This window comes from Balaenoptera acutorostrata, chromosome 7, assembly GCF_949987535.1.
Source record: "Balaenoptera acutorostrata chromosome 7, mBalAcu1.1, whole genome shotgun sequence".
In the NCBI taxonomy this organism is placed as follows: domain Eukaryota; kingdom Metazoa; phylum Chordata; class Mammalia; order Artiodactyla; family Balaenopteridae; genus Balaenoptera; species Balaenoptera acutorostrata.
In genome coordinates this window covers 100,343,025-100,362,551 of record NC_080070.1, presented here as the reverse complement: position 1 = coordinate 100,362,551, position 19,527 = coordinate 100,343,025, and the positions used below count along the sequence as shown (strand labels likewise).

Sequence of the window (19,527 nt, the reverse complement as noted above, 5' to 3'; positions counted from 1 at the left end):
TATTAAAAAAAAAAAAAAAAGACATTGCAGTTCCACACTGGTCTCCTAGAGCTCTTACTCTAGGGGAAGCTTCCAGCCATGTTGTGAGGACTCTCAAGCGACTCTGTAGAGAGGCCCACCTGAAGGTAGATGGAGACCTACCACCAACAGCCAGCACCAACTTGCCAGCCACGTGAGTTAAAGTGGATCCTCAAGCTCCAACTTGGTGTTCAGATGACCTCAGCCCCAGAAGACATCTGCTGCAACTGAACGAGAAATCTCAAGCCTGAATCACCCACCTAAGCTGCTCCTGAATTCCAGATCCACAGAAACTATGAAAGAAAGTAAATGATGATTCTGGTTTTTAAGCTAAGTGTTGGGGTGATGTATTTTATAGCAATAAGTAAATAAAAAGGGATATCCTGAGTATTCTCAGTTTTCCACATAGAACCTCATTAACACTCATAGCAATACTGTGAGGTAAGCACTTTTTAGTAGCCCCATATTAAAAGAAGGAAGGAAGGAAGGAAAGAAGGGGAAGGGAAAGGAAGGGAAGGGAAGAAGGAAGAAAACAAGGCATTGAGAAATTAAGTACTTAGCCAGGGTCTCTCTCTTAAGAAGTGGAAGACAGGAGTGGAAACCAGGTGGTCTGGCTCCAAAGGCTGTGCTCTTAGCCACCACACTGCTCTGCCTTGGGTGTGGGAGTTGCCTTGAGAAGAAAATATTTGTGTTTCTTAGCTTATTCTGAGTAATACTTTGTACTCTAAAAAAACTTCTTCTCTGTTTTGGCATTTACGCGTAGTACTTTTTTAGAAATTCACTCCAGTTCAGGACATGATTTTTGACTCAGAGTAAACATTATTTTCTTCCAGAAAACACATTTCTAATACTATAAAATATCACCGGGAAAAAAATATTCAGTGATCAAAGCTTCACTTCACCACCAAGCTATAGACTCTTCAAAGCAAGGCATGTCTCTTTCAGCCCATCAGCAAAGTTTACTCATCCTCACTGGATATATGGGATATTGTGGAGAAAATACAAAAACAGCCAACAGTGAATCTTCCTCAAATCCTTACCACCCTACTTAATCTGCCTAATTGATGCTATGTTGTATTTTTGGCCTTTTCTATTAACCATCTCCCTAGTTCAACAATCAGCGTTTTGCATACAAGACTAATGGCTTACATCTCTTCTACCCTCCATAGTGCCTTGCACATAATAGGCTTTCAAACTTGTGCTTATTTAAGACATTTCAAACCTTCAAAAATAAAAATCATTCTAGTTTTTCCTTGAACAGCTCCAAATTCCACAAGCTTCTCTTGCCCTGGCATCCATCATTTCTGTGCTGAGAGTCACTTAACCCTCATCCCCCCACCAGTCAGGTCGAAAATAAAACGGCAGAATGACAGTGTTCCGAGGGTTCTAATTGTGTCCAATGGAACCAACCCAAAGACTACCACAGGGCTATATTATATTCAGTTGTGAACCGCACACTTTAGGGGGGACATTGGCAAACTGGAGAAGGGTGACCAGAGGGAGAAAGGTCTGAAAACCTAACCATGAAGGAAGCTGAAAGTTGCAGAGATGTTTAGTTTGGAGAAGACTATATTTGGAGCACAAGCCCAAGCATTTGAAAAGCTGGCCTGGGAAAGAAGGATCATGTTAATTCTAACTGAGAAACATCAGAGCCTTACTTCCCCAGCTGTTTCCAATGGGATGTAAATACGGGCCTATCAAGAAAAGAGTTGGCAGGGTGAATAAATTTGGAAAATGCCACAAAGGCAATATCCCTCCTAGATTCACAAAGCACATTAGCATACAAAAGATTCTGGGGCTTCCCTGGTGGGCCAGTGGTTAAGACTCCCCGCTTGCAAAGCAGCAGGCGCAGGTTCGATCCATGGTCGGGGAACTAAGATCCCACAGGCCGTGGCGTGCAGCCACAAACAAAACAAAACAAGATTCTGAGAAAATCCTCTAATATAGAAACCTGTGTTAGAATTTATTTACCGTATCTATTGTGTACACAACTCTCTTCTATTTCCCCATATGATGTCTATTAACATCCCATTCACAGAAACGTAAGAAAAAATGCCCTAAGAAACAGAACTAGGGTTGGTTTTCAGGAATTATCAGGAGGTAGATTTTGATAAAACATAATATTTCCCACCATTCAGGCCTGGCCAAAGACAGAATGGGAGGCCTTGTGAGGTCAGGAGTGCTTTGCCACTGAAGCTGTTGAAAACAGGCCAAATGCTATGAAAAGTCACACACAGGCGGACCTCAGAGATATTGCGGGTTCAGTTCCAGACCACCTCAATAAGGCAAATACTGCAATAAAGTGAGTCACATGAATTTTTTGGTTTCCCGGTGCATATAAAAGTTATGTTTATACTATACTGTAGTCTATTCAATGTACAATAGCATTATGTCTAAAAAATGTACATATCTTAATTTTAAAATGCTTTACTGCTAAAAAATGCTAACTATTATCTGAATCTTCAGCGAGTCGTAATATTTTTGCAAGAGTAACATCAAAGATCACTGATCACAGATCACCATAACAACTATAATAATAATGAAAAAGTTTGAAATATTACGAAAACTACCAAAATGTGACAGAGAGAGACAAACTGAGCAGATGCTATTGGAAAAATGGTGCTGACCAACTTGCTCCACGCGGGCAAAATCTTCCATTTGTGAAAAACACAATATCTGTGAAGTGCAATAAAGCAAAGCCCAGTAAAACAAGGTATACGTGTAGCAGGCCCAAGATTCTGTGATTCTGTGATAATTCGCAGGAAAGAAAAGGAATTTCCATGTTGGGGTTTCCATGCTCAGTTGGTCTTCCATCTGGAATCAGGGATCCCTGCTTCTTTAGAAACAATTAGTCTCACTATTCTTATGTTCCAATTACACTTATAGCATTATAATTACTCATAAACATGCCTGTCCCTCTAGACGATGACTCCCAGCCCGGAGAACACAGTCCCTCTGCTCCTCAGCTGTGTAATGGAAATAATAATAGTACCTACATCAAAGAGTTGTTGTAAATATTAAATGAGTTATTTCATGTCAACCACTTTGAACAATATCTGGCACTGCTCATAAATTTAGCAAATATGTTGTAATTATATATGTTGCAGCAGGAAGAACTTTGAGAACTCCTGCACTAGACATTAAATTCCTTGAGATCAGAGTCCATTTCTTATCCATTTTAGTTTTCATCAAGTATTACTATCTTAGATACACAGGAGGCACTTAATAAAGGCTTATAAGATGTATGGATGGACTGATGTTTGGTTGATTACTTGGATGCATGGATGGATGGATGGATGGGTGGGTGGATGGATGGATGGGTGGGTGGATGGATGGATGGATGGATGGATGGATGGATGGATGCGTCGATGCGTGGATGGGTGGGTGGATGGATGGATGGATGGATGGATGGATGGGTGGGTGGATGGGTGGGTGGGTGGGTGGATGGAGAGGGAAGGAGGGATAGATGGTCCAATACTTGGATGGAGGGAAGGAGGGATGGATGGGTGAGTGAGTTGATCTTGTCCCTATTTTGGTAGCTCTTGAGGGTGTCTGCGTGGGTTCAGTCCATCAACATCTCTTTCCATGCCCCCTGCACAGTGGCAGGCCTCCCATAAGGGGCTCTTCTCTCCTCCTCTTTGTAGGGGAACTGAAGTTTTAGAGCAAGGCTCCTCAATTTTCCCACTGAAATAGCCCTATCCATGCAGGAGAATGATCAGAACCTCCACTGCCTCCTGAATTCTGAGGGCATGGCCCAAGGTAACCCAAGGCTCAATATTTTTTCTAAGTCTGATTTTTACCTTAAAATCCTGCAAAATTTGCATTTTATATCATAATATATCTGTTTACTTTTAAACCATGTTATAAATTTTTATCAACATGTAAAATTGATGAACCACAATATGTTGTGTTCATCCTGTGGCTTCCAGCCCCTCTGACACTCTGATATGTACCTTCAAGAAGTACATCTTCCTCCAGTGCCAGAAACCTAACAAATGTCTCCAGGTTCCATCACCCAAATCCATTTGCTCTATTTTGTTTGTTCTGTGTGTAGACTCATACCCTAGAACTTGATGCTTCAGATCCATTTTTGTTCTTGCCAATAATACATCTCTAGCAACATTCTGGAAGGCAAGGAATTTATCACGTTTACTGATATACTTGCCTTGGGCATAAAGGGAGAAGATACAAACATGGAGTCTGAGGATTTTTTGTCTGACAAAGAAAAATGACCATTTATATAACTTTTAAAGTAACAGTTCTCAATTTGAATATCACTGCCCTGAAGCCCAATTAGCACAAAAGGTCCTTAGAGGTTTTTAAAGGCTATATTACACAGGAGATAAAGGCTTAAGCTTTTTTGAGCCAATCAGATTCTTTACCTCACAGAGATGTGTTATAATTTCAAAATACAGGCCACGACTTCAGGAGTATAGTATATAACTACTATAAAACAGTAGTTATAACTATATTCCTTATGTCCAGAAAGCTGGAGAAAATACTGAACATGTTAAGTAGTGACATTGGAGATATTTTTAAAAGATCCAACTTCTAGTGATGAAACTTACAATATTTGTGGTACCAAAAAAATGAGATTAAAAGCACATTAAACATTATGAGAAAAAGATTAATGAATTTAAAGACATAGCAGTAGAAGTTACCCAAAATAAAACACAGGGAGAAGACTAAAATATAAACAGAGCATCACTGAACTGTGGGAAAACATCAAGCGGCCTAATACACATATAATTAGAGACTCCAAATGAGAGAAAAGAGAGGGATAAACAAAAATATGTGAATAAATCATAGCTGCAATTTGATAAAATTTGATAAAAATTATAAACAGATCCAAGAAGTTCGACAAACTCCTTGCACAAGCACAAGAAACATGAATACAACTATACCAAAGCACATAATATATCAAATTTCTGAAAAACCAGTGTTAAAGGGAAAATCTTAAAACAAGACAGAGAAAAAAGACATTTTACATTCAGAGGAACAAAAATAAGCAAGATGTTAGAAACGATATAAGTTAGCCAAAAATGAAGCAACATCTTTAAAGTACTGAAAGAAAAAAATCATCTATACCCTGTGCAAGTATCTTTCAAAAACATAAGTGAGGGCTTCTCTGGTGGCACAGTGGTTAAGAATACACCTGCCAATGCAGGGGACACGGGTTCGAGCCCTGGTCTGGGAAGATCCCACGTGCCGTGGAGCAACTAAGTCCGTGTGCCACAACCACTGAGCCTGCACTGTAGAGCCCTCGAGCCATAACTACTGAGCCCACATGCTACAACTACTGAAGCCTGCGTGCCTAAAGCCCATGCTCCGCAACAAGAGAAGCCACCACAATGAGAAGTCCACGCACCGCAAGGAAGAGTAGCTCCCACTCGCTGCAACTAGAGAAAGCCCGCGTGCAGCAACGAAGACCCAATGCAGCCAAAAATAAATAAATAAAAATTTTTTTAAATAAAGTAAATAAAAATGTAAGTGAAATAAAGACACTGAGGCATATAAAAGTGATAAGAACTTCTCATTGGCAGTTCCACACTACAAAATAAATGGTAAAGTCCTTCAGAAAGGTAAGAATGAGGAGGGAAAGGAATGGAAATGATGCCAAGTGAAAATGTGGATCCATACAAAAGACTGAAGAACACTGGAAATGATAACTATATTGGTCCAATATTTTTTCTTCTTATTTAACTCTTTAAAAGACAACTGCCTGTTTAAAATGGATAATACATCATGACCAATGGAGGTTTAATCCCAAGAATGCAAGGTTAATTTAACATTCAAGAATCCACCAATGTTTTAAAACAACCCAATCAAAAAATGGGTGGAACACCTAAATAGACATTTCTCCAAAGAAGACATACAGATGGCCAACAAACACATGAAAAGCTGCTCAGCATCACTAATTATTAGAGAAATATAAACCAAAACTACAATGAGGTATCACCTCACACAAGTTAGAATGGGCATCATCAGAAAATCTACAAACAACAAATGCTGGAGGGGGTGTGGAGAAAAGGGAACCCTCTTGCACTGTTGGTGGGAATGTAAATTGATACAGCCACTATGGAGAACAATATGGAGGTTCCTTAAAAAACTAAAAATAGAATTACCACATGACCCAGCAATCCCACTCCTGGGCATATACCCAGAGAAAACCATAATTCAAAAAGACACATGCACCCCAATGTTCATTGCAGCACTACTTACAATAGCCAGGTCATGGAAGCAACCTAAATGCCCATCGACAGACGAATGGATACAGAAGATGTGGTACATATATACAGTGGAATATTACTCAGCCATAAAAAGGAACAAAATTGGGTTATTTGTAGAGATGTGGATGGACTTAGAGAGTGTCATACAGAGTGAAGTAAGTCAGAAAGAGAAAAGCAAATATCATATAATCATGCATATATGTGGAATCTAGAAAAATAGTATAGATGATCTTATTTGCAAAGCAGAAATAGAGATACAGACATAGAGAACAAAGGTATGGATACCAAGGTGGAAAGGGGTTGGGTGAGAAGAATTGGGAGACTGGGATTGACACTTATAGATTATTGATACTATGCATGAAATAGACAACTGATGGGAACATACTGTATAGCACAGGGAACTCTACCTAATGCATTATGGTAACCTAAATTGGAGGAAGTCCAAAAGGGAGGGGATATCTTTATGTGTTTGGCTGATTCATTTTGTTGTGCAGTGGAGGCTAAAACAACATTGTAAAGCAACCACACTCAAATAAAAATTAATTTAAAAAAACAATCTGCCAATGTTTTATAAATATAATTCACCATATTAACAAACTAAAATGAAAAACCACATGATCATCTCAACAGATAACAGAAGAAATGTTTGACAAGATCCAACATCTTTCTGATAAAAAGTCTCAGCAAACTCAAAATAGAAAGGACTTTTCTTAATTAGATAAAGGGCTTCTATGAAAAACCTATCACTAACATCACACACAATGGGGAAAGACTGTATTCATAGAGAAATGCAAAGGACATAGAATAGACAAACAACTTTGGAAAAGAAAGTTGAAGGAGTAGCACCACCTGACTTCAATGTTATTATAAAGCTGCAGATATCAAGACAGTGTGGTATTAGTGTAAAGATAGACAAATAGACCAATGGAACAGCATAGAGCCCAAAAGTAGATCCACACTAGGGACAACTGATTTTCAACAAAGGTGCAAAAGCAATTCAGAAGAGAAAGGACCATTTTCTCAATAAATGATGCTGAAACAACTATATACATATCCCCCCAAAAATGGAATTTAATCCACACATCACACCACATTCAAGAATTAAAATTGATCAAAACTGATCATATAATTAAATGTAAACCTAAAAGTATAAAACTTCTAGAAGGAAACCTAGGAGAAAATCTTGTGTTAGGCAAAGATTTCTTAGCTATAACACTAAGTACACAATTCCAATAAATGGAAAAAAGTGCTAAATCATACATCATTAGAAATAAAAATAAACTTCTGCTCTATGAAAGACACTCTTAAGAATGAAAAGACAAGCCATAGATTGGGAGAAAATATTTAAAAATCATATATCCAATAAAGGACTTATTTCCAGAATATATAATGAACTCTCAAAACTCAGTAACAAGAAAACAACCAACATAAAAATGGGCAATGAATATGAACAAACACTTTAGCGAAGAAGATATAAAGATGGCAAATAAACACAATTTTTAAAAGATGCTTAACATCTTTGGGCATTAGGGAAATGCAACATCAAGTAACAAAGAGATAACATTACACACCTGTTCAAAAGTCTAAGAATTTAAAAACTAAACATAGCAAGGTTGTTGAGGTGTGAAAGAACTAGAACACTCATACGCTGATAGTGGGAAAGTAAAATGGAGCAACTATTTTAGAAAACAGTACAAAAGTGTTTAAAAATGTTAAACATACTCAGACCATATTCTACTCCTAGGTATTTAGCCTAGAAATGAGGGCATTCATCCACACAAACACCTGCACATGAGAGCTCATAGCAGCTTGATGTGTAACAGCCAAAAACTAGGAATAACTCAAATGTTCATGAAGAGACAAATGGATAAACCAACTGTGGGATATCCATACAATGGAATACTACACAGCAATAAAAAGGAATGGGCTACTGATACACTCAACAATGTTGATGACTCTCAAAACAATAATGCTGGCTAAAAAATTCAAACAAAAACACGTACAAGCTGTATGATTCCATTTCTATAAGATTCTTTAAAGTGCAAACTAATCTATAGTGACAGAGAGTTGATCAGTGGTTGCCTGGAGATTAAAGTGGGTGAGGGAGGGACCTTCAAGATGGCAGAGGAGTAAGATGTGGAGATCACCTTCCTCCCAAATACATCAAAAATACATCTATGTGTGGAACAACTCCTACAGGACACCTACTGAACGCTGGCAGAAGACCTCAGACTTCCCAAAAGGCAAGAAACTCCCCACGTACCTGGGTAGGGTAAAAGAAAAAAGCAAAAACAGAGACAAAAGAATAGGGATGAGACCTGCACCTCTGGGAGGGAGCTGTGAAGGAGGAAAGGTTTCCACACACTAGGAAGCCCCTTCACTTGTGGAGACGGGGGTGGGTGGCGGGGAAGCTTTGGAACCATGGAGGAGAGCGCAGCAACAGGGGTGCAGAGGGCAAAGTGGAGAGATTCCCGCACAGAGGATCGGTGCCGACCAGCACTCACCAGCCTGAGAGGCTTGTCTGCTCACCCGCCGGGATGGGTGGGGGCTGGGGCTGAGGCTCGGGCTTCGGAGGTCAGATCCCAGGGAGAGGACTGGGGCTGGCTGCGTGAACACAGCCTGAAGGGGGCTAGTGCGCCACGGCTAGCCGGGAGGGAGTCCGGGAAAAGTCTGGAACTGCCTAAGAGGCAAGAGACCATTGTTTCAGGGTGCACAAGAACAGGGGATTCCTTCCCTGTCTGCCCACAGAAGGCAAAGCACTACCTAAACGAGCTCCAGAGACTGGCACAAGCTGCAGCTACCAGCGCGGACACCAAAGACGGGCATGAAATGCTAGCGCTGTTGCTGCCACCACCAAGAAGCCTGTGTGCAAGCACAGGTCACTATCCACACCTCCCCTCCTGGGAGCCTGTGCAGCCCGCCACTGCCAGGGTCCTGTGATCCAGGGACAAGTTCCCCAGGAGAACACACGGTGTGCCTCAGGCTACTGCAACATCACGCTGGCCTCTACCGCCGCAGGCTCGCCCCGCATTCCAATTATAACTACCGTACCCCTCCCTCCCCCCTGCATGAGTGAGCCAGAGCCCGCTAATCAGCCGCTGCTTTAACCCCATCCTGTCTGGGAAGGAACAGATGCCTAAGGGCAACTAACATGCAGAGGCAGGGCCAAAACCAAAGCTGAACCCCAGGAGCTGTGCGAACAAAGAAGAGAAAGGGAAATCTCTCCCAGCAGCCTCAGGAGCAGTGGATTAAATCTCCACAATCAACCTGATGTACCCTGCATCTGTGGAATACCTGAACAGACAACAAATCATCCCAAAATAGAGGTGGTGGACTTTGGGAGCAACTGTAGCTTGGGGTTTGCTGTCTGAGACTGGTTTGGTTCTGATTTTCATCTTAGTTTAGTTTTTAGCATTTGTTTATCTTAGTTTAGTTTTTAGCACTTGTTATCATTGGTGGATTTGTTTATTGGTTTTGTTGCTCTCTCCTTTTTTTATTATTATTACTGTTTTTATTTTTTTATTTTAATAATTTTTTTAGTTTTTGTTATTTTTTATTTTAATATATTTTTAAAATTTTTATTTATTATTATTTTTTCCTTCTTTTTTTCTCCTTTTCTTCTGAGCCGTGTGGCTGACAGGGTCTTGGTGGTCCGGCCTGGTGTCAGGCCTGAGCCTCTGAGGTGGGAGAGCCGAGTTCAGGACATTGGACCACCAAAGACCTCCCAGCCCCATGTAATGTCAATCGGCAAGAGCTCTCCCAGAGATCTCCATCTCAATGCTAAGACCCAGCTCCACTCAACGGCCAACAAGTTACAGTGCTAGACGCCCTATGCCAAACAACTAGCAAGACAGGAACACAACCCCACCCATTAGCAGAGAGGCTGCCTAAAATCATACTAAGTTCACAGACACCCCAAAGCACACCACTGGATGAGGCCCTGCCCACCAGAAAGACAAGATCCAGAACACAGGCACTATTCCCCTCCACCAGGAAGCCTACACAAGCCACTGAACCAACCTCACCCACTTGGGGCAGACACCAAAAACAACAGGAATTACGAACCTGCAAGGCTGCAAAAAGGAGACCCCAAACACAGTAAGTTAAGCAAAATTAGAAGACAGAGAAACACACAGCAGATGAAGGAGCAAGGTTAAAACCCACCAGACCAAACAAATGAAGAGGAAATAGGCAGTCTACCTGAAAAAGAATTCAGAGTAATGATGGTAGAGAGGATCCAAAATCTTGGAAAAAGAATGAAGAAAATACAAAAAATGTTTAACAAGGAACTAGAAGAACTAAAGAGCAAACAAACAATGATGAACAACACAATAAATGAAATTTAAAATACTCTAGAAAGAATCAATAGCAGAATAACTGAGGCAGAAGAACGGATAAGTGACCTGGAAGATAAAATAGTGGAAATAACTACTGCAGAGCAGCATAAAGAAAAAAGAATGAAAAGAATTGAGAACAGTCTCAGAGACCTCTGGGACAACATTAAACACACCAACATTCGAATTATAGGGGTCCCAGAAGAAGAAGAGAAAAATAAAGGGACTGAGAAAATATTTGAAGAGATTATAGTTGAAAACTTCCATAATATGGGAGAGGAAATAGCCAATCAAGTCCAGGAAGTGCAGAGAGTCCCACACAGGATAAATCCAAGAAGAAACATGCCAAGACACCTATTAATCAAACTATCAAAAATTAAACACAAAGAAAAAATATTGAAAGAAGCAAGGGAAAAACAACAAATAACATACAAGGGAATCCCCATAAGGTGAACAGCTCATCTTTCAGCAGAAACTCTACAAGCCAGAAGGGAGTGGCAGAACATATTTAAAGTGATGAAAGGGAAAAACCTACAACCAAGATTACTCTACCCAGCAAGGACCTCATTCAGATTCGACAGAGAAATTAAAACCTTTACAGACAAGCAAAAGCTAAGAGAATTCAGCACCACCAAACCAGCTTTACATCGAATGCTAAAGGAACTTCTCTAGGCAGGAAACACAAGAGAAGGAAAAGACCTACAATAACAAACCCCACACAAGTAAAAAAAATGGTAATAGGAACATACATATCGATAATTACCTTAGATAAACCCATGCACATATCGTCACCTTATTTTTGATAAAGGAGGCAAGAATACACAGTGGGGAAGAGACAGCCTCTTCAGTAAGTGGTGCTGGGAAAACTGGACAGCTACATGTAAAAGAATGAAATTAGAACACTCCCTAACACCATACACAAAAATAAACTCAAAATGGATTAAAGACCTAAATGTAAGGCCAGACACTATTAAACTCAGAGGAAAACAGAGGCAGAACACTCCATGACATAAATCACAGCAAGATCTTTTTTGACCCACCTCCTAGAGAAATGGAAATAAAAACAAAAATAAACAAATGGGACCTAATGAAACTTAAAAGCTTTTGCACAACAAAGGAAACTGTAAACAAGACAAAAAGACAACCCTCAGAATGGGAGAAAATATTTGCAAACGAAGCAACTGACAAAGGATTAATCTCCAAACATTACAAGCAGTTCATGCAGCTCAATATCAAAAAAAACAAACAACCCAATCCAAAAATGGGCAGAAGACCTAAATATACATTTCTCCAAAGAAGATATACAGATTGCCAACAAACACATGAAAGGATGCTCAACATCACTAATCATTAGAGAAATGCAAATCAAAATTACAATGAGGTATCACCTCACACCGGTCAGAATGGCCATCATCAAAAAATCTACAAACAATAAATGCTGGAGAGGGTGTGGAGAAAAAGGAACCCTCTTGCACTGCTGGTGGGAATGTAAATTGATACAGCCACTATGGAGAACAGTATGGAGGTTCCTTAAAAAACTAAAAATAGAACTACCATATGACCCAGCAATCACACTACTGGGAATATACCCTGAGAAAATCATAATTCAAAAAGAGTCATGTACCACAATGTTCACTGCAGGTCTATTTACAATAGCCAGCTCATGGAAGCAACCTAAGTGTCCACTGACAGATGAATGGATAAAGAATATGTGGCACATATATACAATGGAATATTACTCAGTCATAAAAAGGAACGAAACTGAGTTATTTGTAGTGAGGTGGACGGACCTAGAGTCTGTCAGAGTGAAGTAAATCAGAAAGATAAAAACAAATATCGTATGCTAACACATACAATATGGAATTTTTTTAAAAAAATGGTTCTGGTGAACCTAGGGGCAGGACAGGAATAAAGATGCAGACATAGAGCATGGACTTGAGGACACGGGGAGGGGGAAGGGTAAGCTGGGACAAAGTGAGAGAGTGGCATTGACATATATACACTACCAAATGTAAAATAGATAGCTAGTGGGAAGCAGCTACACAGCACAGGGAGATCAGCTCGGTGCTTTGTGACCACCTAGAGGGGTGGGATAGGGAGGGTGGGAGGGAGATGCAAGACGGAGCGGATAAGGTGATATATGTATACATATATCTGATTCACTCTGTTATACAGCAGAAACTAACACAACATTGTAAAGCAATTATACTCTAATAAAGATGTTAAAAAATAATAAATAAAGTGGGTGAGGGAAGAAAAGAACAAAGAAACTTGCAGGGGTGATGGTTATGTTCCTTACCTTGCTTCTGGTGATAGTTTCATGGACATACATATATGTATGTCAAAACTTATCAAATTATATACTTTAAAAAGTGGCCCTTATTATATGTCAATTATACCTCAACATAACTGGTAAAAATTAACAGATAATAATAATAAATGCTAACTTGATCAAACTAGTGAAAGTAAGATAAGGGATAAAGAGAAACCAGCAAAGTAAAATAATGTAAGTTGGCAGAATAAAATGAGCATTATCAATTGTCATTAAAAGTAAATAAATGGAATTAGCCATTAAAAGACAGAGACGGTCAGATTGGCTTAAAAACAAATCAAGCTCTGTACTACATACAAAAAGCAGTTGTAATCTACTGGGTGCAAACTTCCCTGACTTGGAAGAATTAAAATATTAGTAAATTAACTATTTCTCTTGAATAAGTAGGAGTTAAAACTTAGGATACTTACTAACATGATTTTACATAAATGATGATTCAAGAGACGGGCCAGTGTTGATTTTTAAATTAACAATCTAACAGTCTAAATTAACAAATTTTTCATAAGTATGTTGTCCTAGTTGGAGATTCTTGGGATAACACTACTTGCTTTGAGGGCTTGGTTATATGATACATTGTACTGGTCTTCAATCTTTTATTCCCAAGGTTTCTAAATTGTTGCTTCTAAGTAACTATACATATTGAGAGTCTTTGTGGGGCAAATCATGATTTGCAATTTAACCAATCAGTTACCAGCATTTTTTCATTTGTTTAAAGACTGGAGGATACTAGTTTAATGTATTATTCATTTGTTGATCCTTGGTGGCCAACAGATGTGACAAATCTTGGATAAGAAACATATCTCTTGATTCTCCTTTCTTGTGGAAATGGGATTTTTGGCAGTGTAATGACTGGCCCTGTACTTTGTTGTTCATTACTTGGTCCAGAGTTTCTATTAGGGTGGGGGAAGAGGGAGACAAGGATTGTGTCCAACCTATTTTGTGCCTTGATTGGCCCTCTACAAAGGACCAGAACTCAGTAACTGCTCACTGAAGGCTTTCATCAGCCCTGCCAGTGGGACAGTTTGGAGGGAACAGTGGTTGCATCAAAATCACCTGAGGCTTGGTAAAACAGGCTCCTGGGCCCCTTCCCCCAGAATGGCCGACTCATGAGTTCTGGGATGGGGCTGAGAATGTGCATTTCTTTTTTTTTTTTTTTAAACATTTTTATTGGAGTATAATTGTTTTACAATGGTGTGTTAGTTTCTGATGTATAACAAAGTGAATCAGCTATACATATACATACATCCCCATATCTCCTCCCTCTTGCCTCTCCCTCCCAGCCTCCCTACCCCACCCCAGAATGTGCATTTCTACCCAGTTCCCAGTTGCTGCTGCTGCTGGTGACTGGAAGACCACAGTTTGAGGACCATTCTTTGTTTCATCCGTTTCCCATTCTCAACTTCAGCCTCTAGCCATTTCTTTTGCCATCTTTGGGGTAAAATTGTCTGGTAGTGCATGCCATGGTGCCTCCCCCAGGGTCCCCCTTTAAGACCTAGCCCATCATTCCCTGGCTGCAGGGAGTGTTAGGCACCTCTGCCTGCATTAGCATCGGAAAACTATATGCTGGGAGACCTCCTGAGTGGCCCTGGGTGTCAAGAACACAGCGAACACACACAGAAAATCCTCCAAGGCAGTGGTGAGGCACGTAAGAGGATACACTGCCTTCCTGGCTTCCGGCTGGTCACAAGGGTGAAGCTGCCGCCGTCACCAGGGAAGTCAGCTGATGCCTGGCGTACTCATCAACCTGCAGGCAGGCTCCAGAAGAACGTGCACAGGTGCGCACAAGCACACAGGCAGGCAGGTGAGGCGGCAGGGCTGGGACAGAACAGGGCAGGAGGCGGGAGGACTCCTACCCAGGTGAGGGTTGCTGGGATCTCCCAGCCTGCTACCCCCCAGAGGCCAGCAAGTTCTACCCTGCACTCACAACCCCTCAGAGACATTAGGTCTCAGAAATGCAGGTCAAGGAACAACAGTTTAACTAATGCTTTGGGTTGTTTTTTTTTTTAATAAATTTATTTATTTATTTTTGGCTGTGTTGGGTCTTCGTTGCTGCGCACGGGCTTTCTCTAGTTGCAGCAAGCGGGGGCTACTCTTTGTTGTGGTGCGTGGGCTTCTCATTGCGGTGGCTTCTCTTGTTGCGGAGCACGGGCTCTAGGCACGTGGGCTCAGTAGTTGCGGCACACAGGCTCAGTAGTTGTGGCTCGTGGGCTCTAGAGCGCAGGCTCAGTAGTTGTGGCACACAGGCTTAGTTGCTCCATGGCATGTGGGATCTTCCTGGACCAGGGCTCGAACCCATGTCCCCCGCATTGGCAGGCAGATTCATAACCACTGTGTCACCAGGGAAGTCCATGCTTCTGTTTCTTCATTCACTCATTCAACCAACATTTGTTTGAGCTTCTACTATATTGGGCTCTAGGTTAATCTTGGGATCCAAAGGGGGTTAAAACATAATCAATCCCTTTCAGGTTGTTCACAATCTGGTATAAGAGCTGGACAAGAAACAGGCAGTCCCAGTGAAGCACCTTGAGAGGCAGTATACGCCATGGATAACAGCTCTAGAGCCAGAACACCCAGCTCCAAATCCTGTGTGACCTTGGGCAAGTCACTTAACTTCTCTGAGTCTCCACATCCTTATCTGTAAAATGGGGATGATAGCAGTGCCTACCTCATAGGTAGGTCTGGTGTCAGGTCTACATGAGTTAGTGTTTAAAATGTACCTGGTGCAGAGTCCTGATTGCTAGCTCTTGTCAGTATTGGCATGACAACGAGAAAGGTGCTGAGGACAGCAGGGGAGGATAGGTCAGGAGCCCAGACATAAAACTAACCACCTCAGAGTGGCAGCTTGCCCTCTGTAACGTGAGCAGATCCAAACAGAGGATCCCAAGGCCCCTTCCAGTGTGAGAGCTGTGGGCTGGTGATGCCATCCAGTAGGTACACTGGACTCGAGAAATAGTCAGGAGAGGTTCTCCTGCCATGGACGTGGTGGAGTCAGCGAAAGAGGGAAGATCCTCTCTATTTCACTTGGATTTGTACGAAGTTTGACAACATCTCACTCACAGCCAAGGGCAGCAGTTGAGAATAGCCAGGGTTGGTTCCCATGCTCGGGCAGGCCCCTCCTCCACCCAGGGCCCCCAGGACCCTGGGGGGCTATATCCTCCCTCTCTGTGTATCTCCTCTCCTCCCCACCCCTTCAGTGCCACCGCTCCATCTCTGGGCCCATTCTCCTGTTCTATTTGTAATTGCCACTGAGAACCTGCCGTCATGCACGTATACACACCTGCTCTCTTGGCCAGAGGGCCTACCAACCCCACAGTACTTGCCGGCTGGGAACTTTCAGAGAGCCCTGGGCCAAGGCTTTTGGGAACACAGCCCTGTCCACGAAGACCCAGGTCAAGAAAGGACACCTGATGACACGAGTGCTGGAGCTCAGAGCAAGGGTGGTGTCTCCCTGATGGTGACTCCGGGGCGAGCCGGCCAGGAGAGAACAGACCAGCAGGCAGCCCTCACCGTGCAATACAGACCATATCCTGCTCTCAGCTGCCAATCGGGGGTGGCCCCGGCCACGTGGATCACCCTTGCTGGACATGGCTGGAGAGCACGGTCTCCAGCTCCTGATCTTCCGGCACTCACATGCCATGAGGGCGACTGACTACGGAGAAGCGAGAAATGACCAAGCAAATACAGAGGGTCCCCAGGGCCTACCTTGTGCTGTCTTATTCTCTATCACTTCTTGCTTTCTCCCTTCTCCCGAACTCCAATTAAGAAAAAACAGGGGTCGGGGGTTGGGGGGAGGGACCAAGCGCTTGGAACAACCTGGATGCTAATTTCAATCTAAAACATTGGGTCTGAGCCCTGGCCAGCCGCCCTCAGCAACTTCCAGCTCAGACACCCTATGCCTCTATGGCTGAAAATACCCAAGCGTCTGATGAAGCAGCTGCAGTTAAATTTAGCCCTGGCAAACCTAGGGCTGGTCTGGGTGCTAGAAGCAGCAGAGGGGACCCACGGATGCAGCCAACGCAGGTGGGAGAGCCTCCAGCTACAGACAACAGCCAGAGTGGTGACAATGACAACACCTAGAGGCAAGGAGAGCCAGGGAAGGGAGACGGAGTGGGGTGAAGTTCAAGGCCCAAAGGGTCTTCTACTGCCATCAGCAGATACCCGGCAGGTAACTCGGATGAGTAAAGCATAAAGATGGAAAGAAAAGGGAATGGTAGGGACTGTGATGAACTGAAATTTAGACTTTTTAAATAACACCACGTCAGCCAAATAAAATCCTGCCTTAGGTCTGCAGACGTTCACTGTGACACCCGGGCCCAGCTTTGCAGAGGAGGAAACCCCAAGGGGATATTCCACCACCAGCCATTCATTCTTTGCTTCTTCAGTCTCCTGTTAAAATGCAGACTGTGGGCTTTAAGATTTTTTAGCTAACACAGTTATTCTTACTGATCCCTTTGGTTAAGAGAGAAGGAAAGAAGAAAAGAAATAATCAGCATGCATGAATAAATTATTTGGCAAATTCGCATTTATTAATACGTTCAGAATCAAATGTTACCTGTATAAAGCAGTTGTTGAATGAAAAGAATATTTGGCTTGCAGTCAGACAGGCTTGAGTCTGACTCCTGGCTCTCCCACCTGCTAGGAAATTAATTAACTTCCCTAAGCTGCAGCTTCCTCTTTGGTAAAGAAGAAATAATATGCCTACCTTGGATTGCCATGAGGATTAAATAAAACAATACAGGACGGTGTTTGACATGAGATCATTCACACTCAATAAATGTTGCATGAATTTTAATCATCTGAGAGCCAGGTTCTGTAGGACAGGGACTCAGAGTGGAAAGGGGACAGCCCTTCACCCTGCCAGAGCTCTCCCAGCGCCTGCGTCAGGCCGCAATTTGAGTTGGCTTCTGAGCCACGTGGAACCACACTGCCCCCTTGTGCCCATTTGCCCCACTGCAGCTGCACTTTAGTTGTGCCTCACACCTTTCTCTCTTCCGCCATTGGAGGAGTATCAGGCCTACAGACCTACTTCACCCTTGTTTCTACTCCATGTGAGCCCCTCATGCTGTCTTATGCTGAGCTGGTTGGTTGCTGAAGGTCATTAGCTGAGTCTACAACAGCCTAGCTTGTCCAATCCCCCGAGCACACTGGCCACACTGGGGAGCATTTGTTTAGCCTCCCTGATCTAGTGCTTTAGCAGATTTCCAGCCCTGATGCTGTCCTGGGATCCCCTGGGGAGATATTAAAATAGACATCCATTTGTACATTACACCTCTCTCCAGACCTATGGAATCAGAATCTCAGAGGGTGAACTGGAGAAGCCATATAAAAAGAAAAAAACTCAAAGGATCTCAAATTTAGCCAATTTTGAAAATGCATTGTTTTAACCCTGTATTGTGCTGCCCTCAGTCACCTCTCACTTCTGTCTTGGCTTTGTAAGTAACACAAGCAAGAAAATACACTGCTCTCTGCACAGAAAATTAGTATTCTTATGGAGCGGGAAAAGGGAGGGGTGAGCAGCCAGTGAGAGGGAGTAGACAGAGAACAAGAGGCACGAAGAAAGACACAGAAAGGCAGAACGAGGGGAAGGAAAACAGGTGTGCACGCAAACACACACACACACACACACCCCCCACACATACACAGAGAGAGAGAAAGATGGGGAAGAAAGGAAGAGAAAGAGAGAAATGAGAAAGGAGGGAGATAAAGGGAAGCACATTTTCATGACTGTGACAACATTTTGTAAGGCAAGAGGTAACTTAAACCCAACCAATGAACAAATCCTAGATTAAGAAAAAATTGTTTAATCTAGCCATAGGGTTAACATCTGCATCATGCAAATGCTCTTACACATTGGCAAGGATACAAACAACACAATAGAGAAATGAGGAGAGATATAAAGAGAAAATCCAGATAGCCAAGTCAGGAAAAGGTGTGTGAGTTCACGATTGGTTTGGGAAACGCAGATTGTTACTTTGTACCCATGAGGTTGGCAAAAATCAAAAAGCCACTTACTGATAGCTATGTAGGAGAAATGATTTCTTTAAATCTTCATGATAAAAATGTAAATTGTCCCAGAACCTTGAAAAGTTCTCAGACACCATCTAACAAAATTTACCTCTCATCATTCAGTCTACCTGTTCCATTCCTGGGACTGGATGCCCTAGAGATAAAATCACCAGTACACAATGATGTATGTTCAAGAATGTTCATGGCAGCATTGCTCATGGTAACAAAAACACTGGAAACAAAGGGGAAGTCCACTAATAGGCTACTGCTGGATAAATGTTAATACACTCAGCCCACTTAATATGTCTTATACAGCAATTAAGAAGAATGAAGAAAACCATATCACAGTTGGAATTTAAGGGATTGTATAAAAAACAATAATAAGGCAAAATGTTTATAATATGGTTCCATTTCTGTAGAACATAAACAGTGACAGAAATTCTTATCGTGTGTGTGTGTGTGTTTGTGTACAGGGTTGGCATTTGGCCAGCATAAACTGATACAACCACTGGATGTTTCAGCTAGTGTTTATTCTCACTGGTTGATACTGTGCATACTAGTTGCTACATATTTTGAATGTCACTGGTACGTACATGTGGTCATATCA

At 42.0% G+C, this 19,527-nt stretch overlaps 1 long non-coding RNA gene across 1 annotated transcript in view; it reads right to left on the bottom strand.

The window, feature by feature from the left end:
• Positions 1 to 16,698, bottom strand: part of LOC130708580 (uncharacterized) — a 74,792-nt gene extending 58,094 nt beyond the window's left edge. Inside the window, exon 1 of the long non-coding RNA XR_009008801.1 lies at positions 16,617 to 16,698. This is a non-coding gene — a long non-coding RNA (uncharacterized LOC130708580). The remainder of the gene's footprint in view (positions 1 to 16,616) is intronic.
• Between the last annotated feature and the right edge of the window lie 2,829 nt (positions 16,699 to 19,527).